Genomic DNA, 15,496 nt, shown 5'->3' with positions numbered 1-15,496 from the left:
CCAGTTGACTAGCTTCTGCCCCGAGGGGTCGAAGGTGAGGTATGCAGCAGGATGCTTACGGGACCGAGCCCGGGATTGGTGGGAGTCAGTGGGTGACTCGTTGGGAGCCTTAACTATCGAGGCTATGACCTGGTCGGACTTTGTGACCAGGTTCAGGGCAGAGTTTGCGCCGGCGGTCGAGCTTCAGCAGCTGGCCAGGGAGTTTCTTGACATGAGGCAGATGACGGAGACTGTGGCGGAGATCACTGCCAAGTTCCGGGAGAGGGCTTTGTTGGTGCCCCAGTATGCCGGTGACGAGGACATGAGGAGGACTCGTTACCATGATATGCTACGAGCTGACATCCGGGAGCATGTTAGCTTTTCGGCTTGCCCTACCCTGGACTCCATGATTGCCAGGGCGAGGGAGAGAGAGATAGATTTGGAGCACATCCGGAAACGGAAGCTAGAGGAGGGTCAGGCAGGAGGGGCTTCGGGGAAGAAGCCCAAGGGATCAGATGGTAGGCCGAAAGGCCAGTCAGGACCGAGCCGCTGCGGGAAATGCGGCAGGACGCATGTGGGGGCATGTAGGATGGGTTCAGTAGGCTGCTACAAGTGCGGCAAGGCAGGGCACTTTAGCAGGGATTGTACTGCTCCAGTTTCAGCTATTCAGACATCGGAGTTGCTGTGTTTTCATTGCAACCAGAGGGGCCACAAGAAGGCCAATTGCCCCCAGTTGACAGTTTCAGCGCCAGTGAAGGCGCCAGCTCCAGCGACCCTGCGGATCACGGATGGTCGGTAGGGCAAGGCAGAGGCTCCAGTGGTGAGGAGCCGGGCATTTCAGCTGACTACCGAGGAGGCACGCGTCGCACCCGATGTGGTGACGGGTATGATTCTTTCCCTCTATCTTATTTTTTTATGATGTTATGTTATTGATATGTGCTCTATATGTATATGTATGTATTAGGATCGTTCCATGTGAACGGCCTCCCAGTTCAGGTGTTATTTGATTCGGGTGCATCCCGATCATTCGTTTCCCTTGCGCTTAGCAGGAAGTTTCATGAGTCATCGGACGAGTTAGATTGCCCTTTGGAGGTGGAGATTGCTGACGATCGATCGGTGCGAGCATCGACGGTATTTCGTGATTGCGTGCTGCGTTTGTTTGAGGAGCGCTATTTGGTAGATTTGGTTCCCATTCCGTTGCGTGGGAACAAGGTGATTATTGGCATGGATTGGTTGAGCCCTAATGGGGCGGTGATAGATTGCGCGCAGCAGCTAGTGCGGGTCAGGACCCCAAGCGGGGGAGAGTTAGTGATTCATGGTGAGAGACCCCAGTATGGACCCGCTGTATGTTCAGCAGCGAGGGCTAGACGCTACCTTCAGCAGGGATGCGCAGGATATGTCGCGTATGTGATGGATACCCGGGAGGCGGGTAAGTCGACAGTGAACGAGGTTCCGGTGGTCCGAGACTTTGCAGATGTTTTCCCAGAGGAGCTTCCTGGGGTACCTCCGGAGCGACAGGTGGAGTTCAGGATCGACCTTGTCCCTGGTGCGGCTCCGATAGCCAAGGCACCGTATCGGTTGGCTCCTCCCAAGATGCAGGAGTTGTCTACGCAGCTGCAGGAGCTGCTAGACAAGGGGTTCATTCATCCGAGTAGTTCCCCATGGGGAGCCCCGATTCTGTTTGTGAAGAAGAAGGACGGGTCGCATCGGATGTGTATAGATTATCGGGAGCTGAACAAGGTAACGGTGAAGAACCGTTACCCGCTTCCGAGGATTGATGACCTCTTTGACCAGCTTCAGGGCGCATCTTGGTTCTCCAAGATTGATTTGCGTTCGGGTTATCATCAGATGAGGGTCAGGGAGGAGGATATGCAGAAGACCGCGTTTCGGACGCGCTATGGCCATTATGAGTTCGTGGTGATGCCGTTTGGGCTCACCAATGCTCCTGCCGCGTTCATGGACCTCATGAACCGCGTATGCAGACCGATGCTGGACCGGTCTGTGATAGTCTTTATCGATGATATCTTGGTTTATTCCAAGACCCGGGAGGAACATGAGGAGCATCTGAGAGAGGTGTTAGAGACCCTGAGGAGGGAGAGCTTGTATGCCAAGTTCTCCAAGTGTGAGTTTTGGTTGCGCGAGGTGCAATTTCTGGGACACCTCGTCAACCAGAACAGGATTCTGGTCGATCCGGCCAAGGTCGAGGCCATGATGAGATGGGAGGTTCCAAAGTCTCCATCTGAGATTCGGAGTTTCCTGGGATTGGCAGGCTACTATCGGAGATTTATCCAGGATTTCTCCAAGATAGCCGTGCCCCTGACGCGGCTGACGAAGAAAGCCGTGGTCTTTCGGTGGGGACCCGAGCAGCAGGCTGCATTTGAGACGCTGAGACAGAGATTGTGTGAGGCGCCGATCTTAGCCCTGCCAGAGGGCGTAGAGGATTTTGTGGTTTATTGTGATGCGTCCATTTCTGGGTTGGGCGCGGTGCTGATGCAAAGGGGGCATGTCATTGCCTACGCTTCGAGGCAGCTCAAGCCTCACGAGGCGAACTACCCGACGCACGATTTGGAGTTGGGGGCGGTGGTCTTTGCCCTCAAGATTTGGCGGCATTACCTCTACGGGGTTCGATGTACCATCTACACGGACCACAAGAGTTTGAGGTACCTCATGGATCAGCCGAATCTGAACATGAGGCAGCGTCGATGGTTGGACGTGGTGAAGGATTATGATTGTGAGATCCTTTACCACCCGGGGAAGGCCAATGTGGTGGCCGATGCGCTTAGCCGCAAGGCGGCGCCGATCAGGGACGTTTGCATGAGGATGACCGTGGTGACTCCCCTGTTGGAGCAGATTCGGGAGGCTCAACAGGAGGCTATCAAGGAGGAGCATCGGAAGAGCGAGCGTGTGGTGGGTCAGGTTTCCTCCTTTGATTATGATAGCCGAGGACTTTTGACACTACACCGTAGGGTGTGGGTGCCGTATCACGGAGGCGTGCGCCAGATTTTGATGGAGGAGGCGCACAAATCCCGATTCTCTATTCATCCCGGGGCGACGAAGATGTATAGGGATCTTCGTCTAGACTATTGGTGGCCCTACATGAAGCGGGATGTGGCATGGTATGTCGAGCGATGTTTGACCTGCAGGAAGGTCAAGGCCGAACATTAGAGACCGCATGGCAAGATGCAGCCGTTGGATGTCCCACTGTGGAAATGGGAAGATATCACGATGGATTTTATCACGAAGCTTCCCAGGACCGCACGTGGAGTGGATTCGATTTGGGTCATCGTGGATAGATTGACCAAGAGTGCTCACTTTATCCCGATTCAGGAGAGCATATCGGCTGAGAAATTGGCCGACATCTACATCAGGGAGATTGTGGCACGGCATGGGGTGCCAGTATCGGTGATCTCGGACAGGGATGTGCGTTTTACTTCCAGGTTTTGGAAGAGATTCCATGACGAGTTGGGCACTCGTCTGCATTTTAGCACTGCCTTTCACCCGCAGACGGATGGGCAGAGCGAGCGGACCATCCAGACTCTAGAGGATATGCTGCGGGCGTGCGTGCTAGATTTCGGTGGTAGCTGGGATACCTATCTTCCCCTGAGTTCTCCTACAACAACAGTTATCACGCGAGTATCGACCGCCCTCCCTTCGAGATGTTGTACGGACGGAGGTGTAGGACCCCGATATGTTGGCTTGAGGTTGGCCAGAGAGTCATGGGGAGCACCGAAGTGGTGCTCAAGACGACTGAGAGGATCCAGCAGGTCCGGAGCAGGCTTCAGACTGCTCAGAGTCGGCAGAAAAGTTATGCCGACAAGCGTCGATCCGACTTGGAGTTTCAAGTCGGGGATATGGTTCTCCTGAAGGTGTCGCCTTGGAAAGGCGTCATCCGATTCAGGAAGCGGGGCAAGTTGGGCCCGCGATTCATTGGACCGTTCAGGGTCGTAGCCCGGGTGGGCAGGGTAGCATATAGGTTGGATCTGCCAACCGAGCTCAGCCAGATCCACAACACTTTCCATGTCTCTCAGTTGCGAAAGTGCCTAGTGGACGATTCTGCGGTAATACCCTTGGAGGATATTCAGGTTGATGACAGCCTGACTTACATTGAGCGTCCAGTCGCAATCCTCGACAGGAAGTCGAAGGATTTGAGGAACAAGAAGGTGGAGCTAGTGAAGGTGCAATGGCAGCACCGCAAGGGTTCAGAATGGACTTGGGAGCCGGTGGACGAGATGATGGAGCATTATCCCGAGCTGTTTCAGGATCGAGCAGAAGACTTCGAGGACGAAGTCTAAAATAAGTGGGGGAGATTTGTAGCACCCGGTTCCTGGCTTTGAAAGAGGAAGGAAGTAGATCCAGAAGAAGGGAAGCCATCCAAGCATTATTTGTGTTCTTCCAGCAGTTCCTTTGAGCCGGAGGGTTTCCGGAGCAGCAGCAGCAGTAGTAGGTGATCAATTCCCACACAGACCAGCAGCTATTTCGAGGTGAGTTTCCTTTCCAGTAGGAACGGGTCCAAGGCACCAAGGCCGACCCGTGTAGACGAGATGCTAGTACTAGAGTGTGGGCCGAGCCCGTATCTCTGGGTTTTGTCAAGTATGATATATGTGTTAATATGATAGAATTGCTTATACTTGTTGTCTGCGTGATACTTGTATGTTATGGGTTAGCGGTTGAGTGTGGGCAGGGCCCGTATCTCTCCGAGGTTGGAGTGTGGGCTAGGCCCGTATCTCCCAGATAGCAAAGTGTGGGCAGGGCCCGTATCTTCACAAGTGTGGGCGAGGCCCGTATCTCCCAGATAGCGAAGTGTGGGCAGGGCCCGTATCTTCACAAGTGTGGGCGAGGCCCGTATCTCCCGGCTAGCGAAGTGTGGGCAGGGCCCGTATCTTCCCGGGTGTGGGCAAGGCCCGTAACTCCTAGCTGAACAATGGTTATTATATGTTGCATGGTATGTGGTGTTATGGGGGAACTCACTAAGCTTTGTGCTTACAGTTTTCAGTTTTGGTTTCAGGTACCTCCTCAGCTAGGGGAAAGGAGCCGACGCGGTAGCGACACGTCACACACACACTCTCCGGTTTCCGCATTTACGAGCTTCACTGGGATTTGTACTCTGATATTTTGATTGAATGTATGAATTGGCTTTTAGACATGGTTCACTTGTGTGATAACTTGATCAGACAATGTTTTAGCTTTTAATATTTTCTAAAAGTAATGTTTTTAAAACAAAATTTTTGGTCATGAAAATTGGGTCGTTACAAAAATTGTGCAACTGATAATCTTGAGAAACCCAACATATCACGGCATGTACTCATGATCCACTCATATACTAATTCTTTTGTAAGTTTCTATCGACCACTAGATTTAAATCAATTACCAAATTAAAAATAAAAATAAAAAAGAGAAATAATATCTGAAGAGACTCTAAAGATAACTTTCTGACTTAAGATCAGTACAATCCTTGGATCCAAATCACACATTAGAAAATTCATAACACAAACCACATCACATGAAATCAAAATCAAGAAATGAAAGCAGTAAAGCACCAAAACATCAAATTGTAACCAAACCAATCACACTCAACATTTTCGTAAATGCCATCACCCAAGCAACATAATTTCGGCCAAGAAACAGAGACCAATCACGTATCACCCATGCAACATAATTTCGGCCAAGAAACAGAGACCAATCACATACAGACATAAAATTCGACCACTTTATCATACATATAGAATTTGACATCGTCCAGTATGTCCCAAGAAATTGCAATTATATATCGATAACACAACAAACAACGAAGCAATGCATACAACGATTTGAATTGCAAAGTCGTTAAGGCAAATTAAAAAATTTGGAATTTGATCGTGTTTCAATCTATTGTAAATTTGGAATTCAAACCTAGGAAAATAATTGATCTCCTCAAATCCGATCATGCTTGATTCTATTATCAATTTCAAATTCAAACTGAAAAAATTAACTGATAGCATCAAATATTTTACATAATTGCCCTTTAAGAAACATGTTTATTGAAGTTCGCATATGTTATGTTTTGATTGGATCCCTTTTTTTCTAGGGTTAGTATATGTTTTATGTATTTTCTATAGAATTCTACAATATATATATATATATATATATATATATATATATATATATATATATATATATATATATATATATATAGGGCTAGGTTATAATGTGGATGAACAACTATTGTGTGGACGTGTGGATAATGTTTTTTTATGAAAATTACTAAGAGAATATGTTGTTTAGTAATGTGAATACATTCAATCTCACAAAATTATTGTTATTTTAATGGATTTTCACAAATTCTAATTCATTTTTGTTCTCATTCATCGTTTTTTATTTATTTTAATTCTTACAGAATACGACTCAATAAACATTCTGATAACATTCTGACAGAATGAGAATAATTAAAAAAAGTGTATAATAACCTTATAGACGATTTAATTAGTGAAAATGCTTAATAATTAAAATAATTATATAAGTTTGAACGTATTCATATTATCAAACAACATATTTTCTTTGTAATTCTCACATAATAGCATTATCCACACGTCCACATAATAGATGTCAATCCGCATTTGAACCTAGCGCTCTCTCTCTTTCTCTCTCTCTCTCTCTATATATATATATATATATATATATATATATATATATATATATACTATCTTATAAAAGAAATCTTACTATTTCTATAAATAGATTGAATATAATAATATTATTTTTTAATACGTCCAAACCATTAAGCTAATAGTACAACTAACCAACAATAAAATAATACAGTATTTAATTTTTAACCTAATCGAACTAATCGTTTGAAATCAAGTTGATCTAATGTATGGTTAATCTTTTTCTCCTTTTGACTCGGCATATCATCATACATACTTATAAAGCTAGCATTTTTTCTTGAATCTCATGTATTTGATCCCCCATTTTTTTAACTTCGTTTCACCACATTCATTTGAAACTCTCATGACTTTTCAATTTCTTTACCATAATATTATAAATAAGTTAAATAATGTTCTATAAACAAGAAAGGGTGTTGTATTACAATGTCTTCATCCCACATCGATGGTGAGAGTAAACAAGAGAATGTTTCCTCTTATACAAATAGGAAAGGTTGTGAAATGTTTCAAAGGGACCAAACCATGAGAACTTCCTCATGCCTACCTTTGTAGGATTCTGAAGGTATTATTTGGTGAGATTGTCTATATTGGCAAGTGTCTAGTTAACTTTTAGAATTCCAAAAATGGTTTTGAACCAAATTTTTTCAGGTTTAAACCGTGTTTCAATTAGAAAAAAATTATGTAGTTGGGTATATTGAGTTGAACCGGAGCTCGATCAATTTGGACCGATAAAGGAATCAATTTCCTTTCACTACAAACATTTGAAACTCCCATGATTTTTCAAATTATTTCTAATAATATTATAAATAAGTTACATAATTTTATATAAATATAAAAAAAACATCTACCTAAACCTAAAATTATAACTGTTTGAAAAATCACTTTGATTCAAAAGCACGAAATATATACAAACCGGGTTTCACTAGAAAAAAACAATATGTAGTTTGATATATTTAGTTGATTTGGTCCGAGTTTGGTTTATTTGGATCATAAAAGAAGCATTTTCCTTTCACTACATACATTTGAAACTCCCATGATTTTTCAAATTGTTTCAAATGATATTTTAAAAAAGTTACATAATGTGATATATATATATATATATATATATATATATATATATATATATATAAAAACATCTACCTAAACATAAAATTATAATTGTTTGAAAATTCGATTTGATCAAAAACACGAAATATATACGCAGATTATATTTTATAAATGAATTCTTTTTATAATGAACTTTTGAATCTTGAAAATACATATAAACAAACTTTCTATATTAAGTACATAACTGAATTTATGATTTTAGAATTGAACAAAAAGTTATTCAATAAAACTTACTTTTTTGGATAGCAACTTATGAGATTATAGAAAAATGGAACTATTGAACAATAACGAAAGGGTAAACAAGAGAAAGTGTGTTTTACTAAATAAGTTGAATAATGTTTTATTAACAAGAAAGCGTGTTTTATTACAATCTCTTCATCCCACATCGATGGTGAGAGTAAACAAGAGAACGCTTCCTTTTCTATAAATAGGAAAGGTTGTGAAATGTTTCAAAGGGACCAAACTATGAGAACTTCCTTATGCCTACCTTTTTAGGATGTTGAGGGTATTCTTTGGTGAGATTGTCTTTATTGGCAACTGTCCATTTAAGTTTTAGAATCCCGAAAATGGTTTTGAAGAAGATTTTTTTAGGTTCAAACAAAGTTTCAATTGAAAAATCGTTATGTAGTTTGGTATCTTGAGTTGAATCGGTATGAGTTTGATCAATTTGGACCGATAAAGAAAGCATTTTCCTTTCAGCACATACATTTGAAACTCCCATGGTTTTCAAATTGTTTCTAATAATATTATAAATAAGTTACCTAAACATAAAATTATAATTGTTTGAAAAATAAATTTGATTCAAAAACACAAAATATATACAAACCGGGTTTCAATAGAAAAAAAACGTTATGTAGTTTGGTATATTAAGCTGAATCGGTCCGAGTTTGATCAATTTGGACCGATAAATGAAGCATTTTCCTTTCACCACATACATTTGAAACTCATATGATTATTCAAATTGTTTATAATAATATTATAAGTTACATAATGTTATATAAATATAAAAAAAATCTACCTAAACATAAAATTATAATTGTTTGAAAAATCATTTTGATTCAAAAGCACGAAATATATACCCGATTATATTTTATAAATGAATTCATTTTATAATGACATTTTGAATCATGAAAATACATATAAACAAACTTTCTATATTAAGTAACTAACTGAATTTATGATTTTAGGATTTAGCAAAAAGTTATTCAATAAAACTTTATTTTTTATAGCAACTTACGAGATTACTGAAAAATGGAACTATTGAACAATAAATTTTCTGGATAACGTTTTATTTTTATTATTTAATATTTTATTTAAAAAAAATGAAATTATTGGCAAATAAAAAAATGATTTTAATTAAAATGTCTTCATCTAACATTGATCGTGAGAGTAAACAAGAGAATGTATTCTCCTCTATAAATAGGAAAGGTTGTGAAATATTTCAAAGGGACTAAGCTATGAGATCTTCCTTGCATCTAACTTTGTAGGACGTTGAGTGTATTCTTTGGTGAGATTGTCTTTGTCGACAAGTGACCAATTAAATTTCAGGATTTCGAAAATGATTTTGGACCGTATCTTTTAGATTTGGATCGAGTTTAATAAGGATCCGAGTGTCTTCTGACTGAGTTAGACAAACTCACTTCCATTGGAGGCCGAGTTTAAGTAACATGTCGGGTATTTGGTTGTGTTATCCAAGTTTTACAACCATGTATGTAATACAATTTATAGTTTTAACTTTATAAATGACGTCACTATTATCATATGTTATACATAATTATGGTAATACTTATGATACAAAACATTTTTTTAGTATTTAAGATAAAAAGTTGTCTCTATTATCATATTTTGTACACAATGATAAAATTTAAGATAGATAAAAAGATGTCTCTATTATCGTATTTTCTACATAATGATAATATTTAATATAAATGTTTTAATTTCATATGAAATTATTATTTAATAGATAACAATAACGATTTATTTATTTTTAAAAATTAATTTTTTTCTATTTTAATCATATAACTTTGTATATGCAAAACAACTTCAAGTTCCAACCTTATCTCTTATAATATAGTTCAACATAATAACAATACTAAAAATCATTTTTTATATTTTTTATGAAATTATTATTTAATTGTTAATAACAATGATTTGGTAATTTTTAATATAAAATATGTTTTATATCCCACTCAACATGTAGGCATTCGCCTAGTATCTTTTGAATCTCACGTTCATTTTTCAAAATTTGAAGTCGTACATTCTTAAATCTCGACATGTTTCCAACCCTATGTCCTTCTTATCGCAAATGCGTCCCTTTGTTCTCCTGACTACAAAATCACCGCACCTCTTCCATCAACGCTAGATCTTCCTTTCGGTAAACATCTCTCTATTCTGGCCATGTATATTGCTTTTTCTCAGTCTAGAACCACCACCACCACTTTTCTCTTAATTTGTGAAGAAAACTATGATTTTGGGTTTGCTTCCATGAGTTCGTACTCTTAAATTCTCCAGCACTCCACCGAGTTCCTCCATCTCCCTTTGCTTCCAAAACCCTACCCGTATATCTCCATCAATTTTGTATCTTTGCTAGTCTTTGGTATGTTTAATCCATGTGTTATATACTTATTTTCAGTATCAATGTTCCTTACCTGAGATGATCCTTAACTTTCAGGGATTATCTAAGATCTATGACTTTAACCAGTGAAATATTAAAATGTAGTGTTACTCGGTCCTATTCGGTACACACGAGCGATAATAACTTTAATGGAAAGCCTCACATTATTCTTTTCTTGTACATGAATTGCAAATCGGTCCTCTCAACTACACATCGAATTCCATATCCTGTTACATTTAGAACAATTTTGTTATTGGGTGTGATTAAAAGTTTTTTTTTTCATTTCTTGATGGCTGGACTTGATTTCTAGGATTTGTCATGGTTTTATGTGCATACACAACATTCTCAACCACACATCGAATTCCACCCCCCTCCCGTTCACAATTTGTTTCTTCACTTTCACACACTCGTATTGTGTTTCTCTGATTTGTTTCATTTGCAGGTTCAAACAAGTAAAACAAAGTTAGATGGTGTAAGTTTTTGCACAACTGTTTATCCTTTTTTTAAAAGCAACAATTAACTTCTATATTTCATTTCTTTAATCATAAGTTTAATCTATGATGTCTTTTTTTTTTTTTTTTTAATTTAACATATAGAACTTTAGGATGTTCTTAATATTTTGTAGAAAGACTTAACTGATAGTAGTCAAATGATTACACCCTAAAAAAATCTACTTTAGAATTCGTTTGACTAAGAATTCAGAAATTTGACAAAAAAATATGCAATGTTGATTTGATTTCAGAAGATAAAGTAACTAACTGAAGGATGTCATATCTGAAGGGATGGTGATCCATAAGGTAGCCTTTTTGCTAATCATAACTCAGAAGCCGCTTGAGTATAATTGCTTGTAAATTTATATGTTCTAATCTTATATGCACATTTTTATTGAAATGCTAAACATGTTAATTTGATTTTTTTTTCTAATAGTTTGATAATATTATTATTGTTAATATGATTAGGGCTCATGAATAAACATTGTTTCATCTTTCATTATTCCTATACATTTCATCCTGGGCTGCAATGTAGATAAAATGTTTCTATCGAAAAAAGTTGCACTAATTTGTTTGTATTTTTAGCAAGGTTGCAGAAAACGCTCGACGTAGGCTCGGCGGTGGACTGGGGTCAAGGGATTAATCGGCTAGGTGGGGATTAATCGGGGACCATTAATTATTAAAAAATTATTAAAATTTTAATAAATATAACATTAATCCTAAAAATATAACACTAAATATAACATTAAATATAACATAAATAGAACATTATAACATGAAAATATGATTACAAAAAAAACCCCTTTGATTTTTAATACATCACATCTAAATAACTAACGATTACATTGCTTTTCTCAATCACTTAATACATCTTAATAACCAACTTTTAATGAGTTTTTGAATCGATCTCATGCTAACTTTCCAAGCTGTTTTAGTAGCAGTTAATGCCATCATAGGAACATTTGGAAAATTCTGCTTTAGACACCCCGACACTTTGTAATCTGGATGAAAATCATGTCCCTAATTGTTGAATAAACAATAATGAGTATGTATGTTTATATATCATAGTGTAAAATCATAAGAGTAAGTAGAATCGGACATTGTTAGACCTTACACAATGTGCTTCATCAACAACAAATCCAACAAGTTGTCCCTGTAATTGATCGAACGGGTTGTTGCACCTTATCAACATTATCAACATTCACTCAAGCAATTGATCGAACACTTGGTGGGCAAATGTCGAAGTCGCTTATTTTTCGTTTTCATTCCAACCAAACATCACCACCACTTCTACCCTGCCTGTTACAACCGAGCACAAATCCAAACCTCGAACTAGAAAAAGATGAAGAAAGAACAAACAGTTTTAGAAAGCAAAGTAACAACGATTTTAGAAACCAACAGAAGAAAGAACAAACGATTTCATGAAAGGTTAGCTAACGATTTCATGAAGGGTTACCCTACCTGTTACTTGTAATTGTCGTGAATTGAATTACCTTCAAGATCAATCACTTCTAATTTCTCCATATCCTAAATTTCAGAAGGAATTTTACCACTCAAATCTTTGAAAGGATGTGATAAAAGAACAGAAGAAAGAACAAACTATAGAAAACACAATCTTGAACGCTGCAACCTCCAACAAATGTGAATCAAATTTCACTGTGACAAAACATCAAACAGCTGGTGTGCACCTTGATTCTCTATCACATGCACAACATTTTCATAAGAGATTACGAGCTTTTATGTAATCGCTATTCTATTTTCCTAATCTCAATCGATTTCACCATTGGGACTTAACCCATGGTCAACAAACATGCTACCGATAAGTGAGAAGTCGGAAGAAGAGTTAGAAGTAAAAACGAACCTGGATAACTCAATTAGTGTTGACAAGAGGAGCTGAAGTCGGAAGAAGAGTTGATTTTGGAATCGATAAACTTCAAGAGTTGATTTTGGAACCGATAAGCTAAAGTCGTGAACTGGAGCTTGGAAGGAGACTGCGACATCGTTGCTTGAAGGAGATGATAAACCGGGGGCCAGAGCTAAAAACGACGGCGTGAGATTGTTGAAGGTGAACGAAAGAAGAAGATGCGATTAATTTCCCTTTGTTCATTCTCGTTCGTGGTTCAGAGAGACAGAGAGAATGTCGATTTTATTTTGACCGCATCGAATGAGAAAATGGAAGCAACCCTAGAAGCATTTGTTACATTTTTTACAATTTTGCCCTTAATTTTTTTTAAATTGCGTTGACTTTTGTTGACCGATTTGGGTGCCTAGACCCGCCAAGACCCGTCTTTGACCGACTTTGACCACCTCCGATTATATAGCCCGATTAGCTATAAATGTCGACAGTCGAGGACAGCCAAACACCTAGGCGCCAATTAATCGGCCGCCTAGGCCGATATTTGCAACACTGATTTTTAGTAAATCATTTTTATTTATCTCCTGAACCTTTATTGTTTAATCCATACATCACTTTATAATTTTTTTTCAACATCTTTTGATTCTTATTTTAGTTTAGTTATTATAGGTTTTGAAGCTTGCTTTGAGGCATGACAGGTTTTGATTTAGTGATTTTGAGCATGTTTTGAACATCTTATCTTTCTTTCTGACACTATCATCTCTCTCTCTCTCTCTCTCTGTGTGTGTGTGTGTTAAACACAGTGATATTTAGGTTTTATTATTAGGGATTCGATTGGAAACAACAAAGAGTACAAGTGTGACTGTCATACCATATCTTTCATGTCTTCTTTTCTTCCTCTTATCTTATTAACCCTTGTAAAGTATTATATAAATGGCTGTTTGAAACCATGGTATAAGATTAATTTTTCAAATTGTGAATAAGGGCAGAAGCTGGTCAAAGTGAATGAATGTCTATTGTGCCATTTTAATATTATATGTGTGGTAGAAGCTACTTCTCGAGTTAGTCTGAGGGGTTATGAACTAAAAAATGTTTGGTTGCATTTTTTATATTTTATTGCTCTTAATAAAAATGATTTTTTATTCAGAAAGAAATAGTAAAGAAATAGCAATGTATAAAAAACAAGGTTAAACAAAATTAATTTTTAATAAAACATGATTGAAAAAGACAGTTAATCCTAAATTGAACATTTCAACCCACAAGGGAAAGAAATCCTCGGTCATCTCCATGTAACATGTGTTATTGTGTTTCATCTATTTTTGTTTGGAATTAGTGGTTTATTAATGTTTTGGCTTAAAATTTTTGGGCCAAATGAAATAGTCAAAATAACCATTTTTTTTAAATAACAAATGCACCATTGCATAATTTTTTAGTTATATTTTTCTAAGGGAAGTTAAGTAAGCTAACCACACTTTAATATAGATTCTAAGAAAAAAATAAAAAAATTGTTTTTAGAAAAATTACCACATAATTCAAAATGGGTCAAGAAAAGTACAACTTTTTTTTGACAAAAAAAAAAAAAACATTTCGGACCGATATTCTGTAATTATGGACCAAAAATCCTGATTTTGGACCAACATTCCAGATTTTGGAAAAACAAAATTCCGGAATTTCAAAAACAAATATGAAATCTGATGAACATTTCAGATATTTTGAGAAAAAAAATCGTTTTTTTACCTAAATCTAACAAATGTTTAAACAAACATAGTATATGTAAATTATATATGATATCACTACAAAAAAATAATATAATTTATTGTAAAACGGTGACATGTTTTCAAAAGAAATTATTTGTCGTCGTTCCTTGTACAACAATATGTGTCCACTGATTAATGGCGAAAAAAATACCCACCGAATTAAACTAATTGTCAATAACAACATTTATATGTCTTGTGTTCATTGAATATAACATTTTCCAAATGAATTAATTGTCAAAAAAAAACTATTCGCCGCCGCCACTTTGCGCGGGCACATCATTAGTATATATATATATATATATATATATATATATATATATATATATATATATATATATAGAGAGAGAGAGAGAGAGAGAGAGAGAGAGAGAGTTAGGTTCGTATATGAACCTTAGTTATTGTATGGCTGTATAGCCAATTCTGGACCAATCACCATCTAGGGGCAAATTAGGAAAATTGTATAATATTAATTTACTAACAAAATATTACGTTCCTATATTTATGGAAATTTACGAGATCACGTAGCAGTTTAATATTCCTCTCTTTATTGCCTTTTACCTCTACTCTTTAGTAATTTTACCCAACTACTATTCATCGTCTTCTACATCTACCTCTGACTCTCTGTGAGATTACTTCTTCTTTTTTCTTTATTCTGACATGCAACTTACACTTATTAAAATCGTCCTCTCTTTACTCCTTCTACTCCGATCTTCAAATTTAACCCGACAGTACGCATCATCTTGTACATCTGGCTCTCCTTATTCTTGTCTTATTATTCAGACCTACAACTTAAGAAATAGAAAAGGAGGGGTCGTTCTTGCTTTCTTTTTTCCCGATTTTCTTTATTCTTAAAGAATATTATTTGTGTGTATTCCATTTTGGCATGTATCATGTGCAATATATGTGAGAAACAAACAATATTTTTCTGTAACTATATACCAAAAATCCACAGTGTGTAAAAATATGTTGATAAAAACCTTAACATAAACAAACTTATGATTTGATAAAAAAAGATATAACAAATGTATAGATTCTATAAGAATAACTAGATTAAA

The 15,496-nt window shown here is 37.5% G+C and overlaps 1 long non-coding RNA gene across 4 annotated transcripts; it reads right to left on the bottom strand.

Annotated features, from left to right (window-relative positions):
* Positions 1-11,563: 11,563 nt before the first annotated feature.
* Positions 11,564-12,989, bottom strand: LOC145076692 (uncharacterized). 4 transcript variants are annotated; one of them, XR_013692759.1, is made up of 4 exons: positions 12,460-12,989; positions 12,291-12,356; positions 11,939-12,161; positions 11,564-11,849 (listed from the first exon to the last, which is right to left on the bottom strand). It is a non-coding gene; the product is annotated as an uncharacterized LOC145076692 (long non-coding RNA). The 4 variants fall into 4 exon arrangements; XR_013692756.1 differs by having other exon boundaries at positions 12,291-12,526; positions 12,691-12,989; XR_013692758.1 differs by having other exon boundaries at positions 12,691-12,989.
* Between the last annotated feature and the right edge of the window lie 2,507 nt (positions 12,990-15,496).

This window comes from Lactuca serriola, chromosome 9 (assembly GCF_051521515.1).
Source record: "Lactuca serriola cultivar US96UC23 chromosome 9, Lser_US96UC23_V15, whole genome shotgun sequence".
Lineage (NCBI taxonomy): Eukaryota > Viridiplantae > Streptophyta > Magnoliopsida > Asterales > Asteraceae > Lactuca > Lactuca serriola.
Note: the sequence above shows the minus strand (reverse complement) of the source record. Positions and strands in the feature narration are given on the sequence as shown.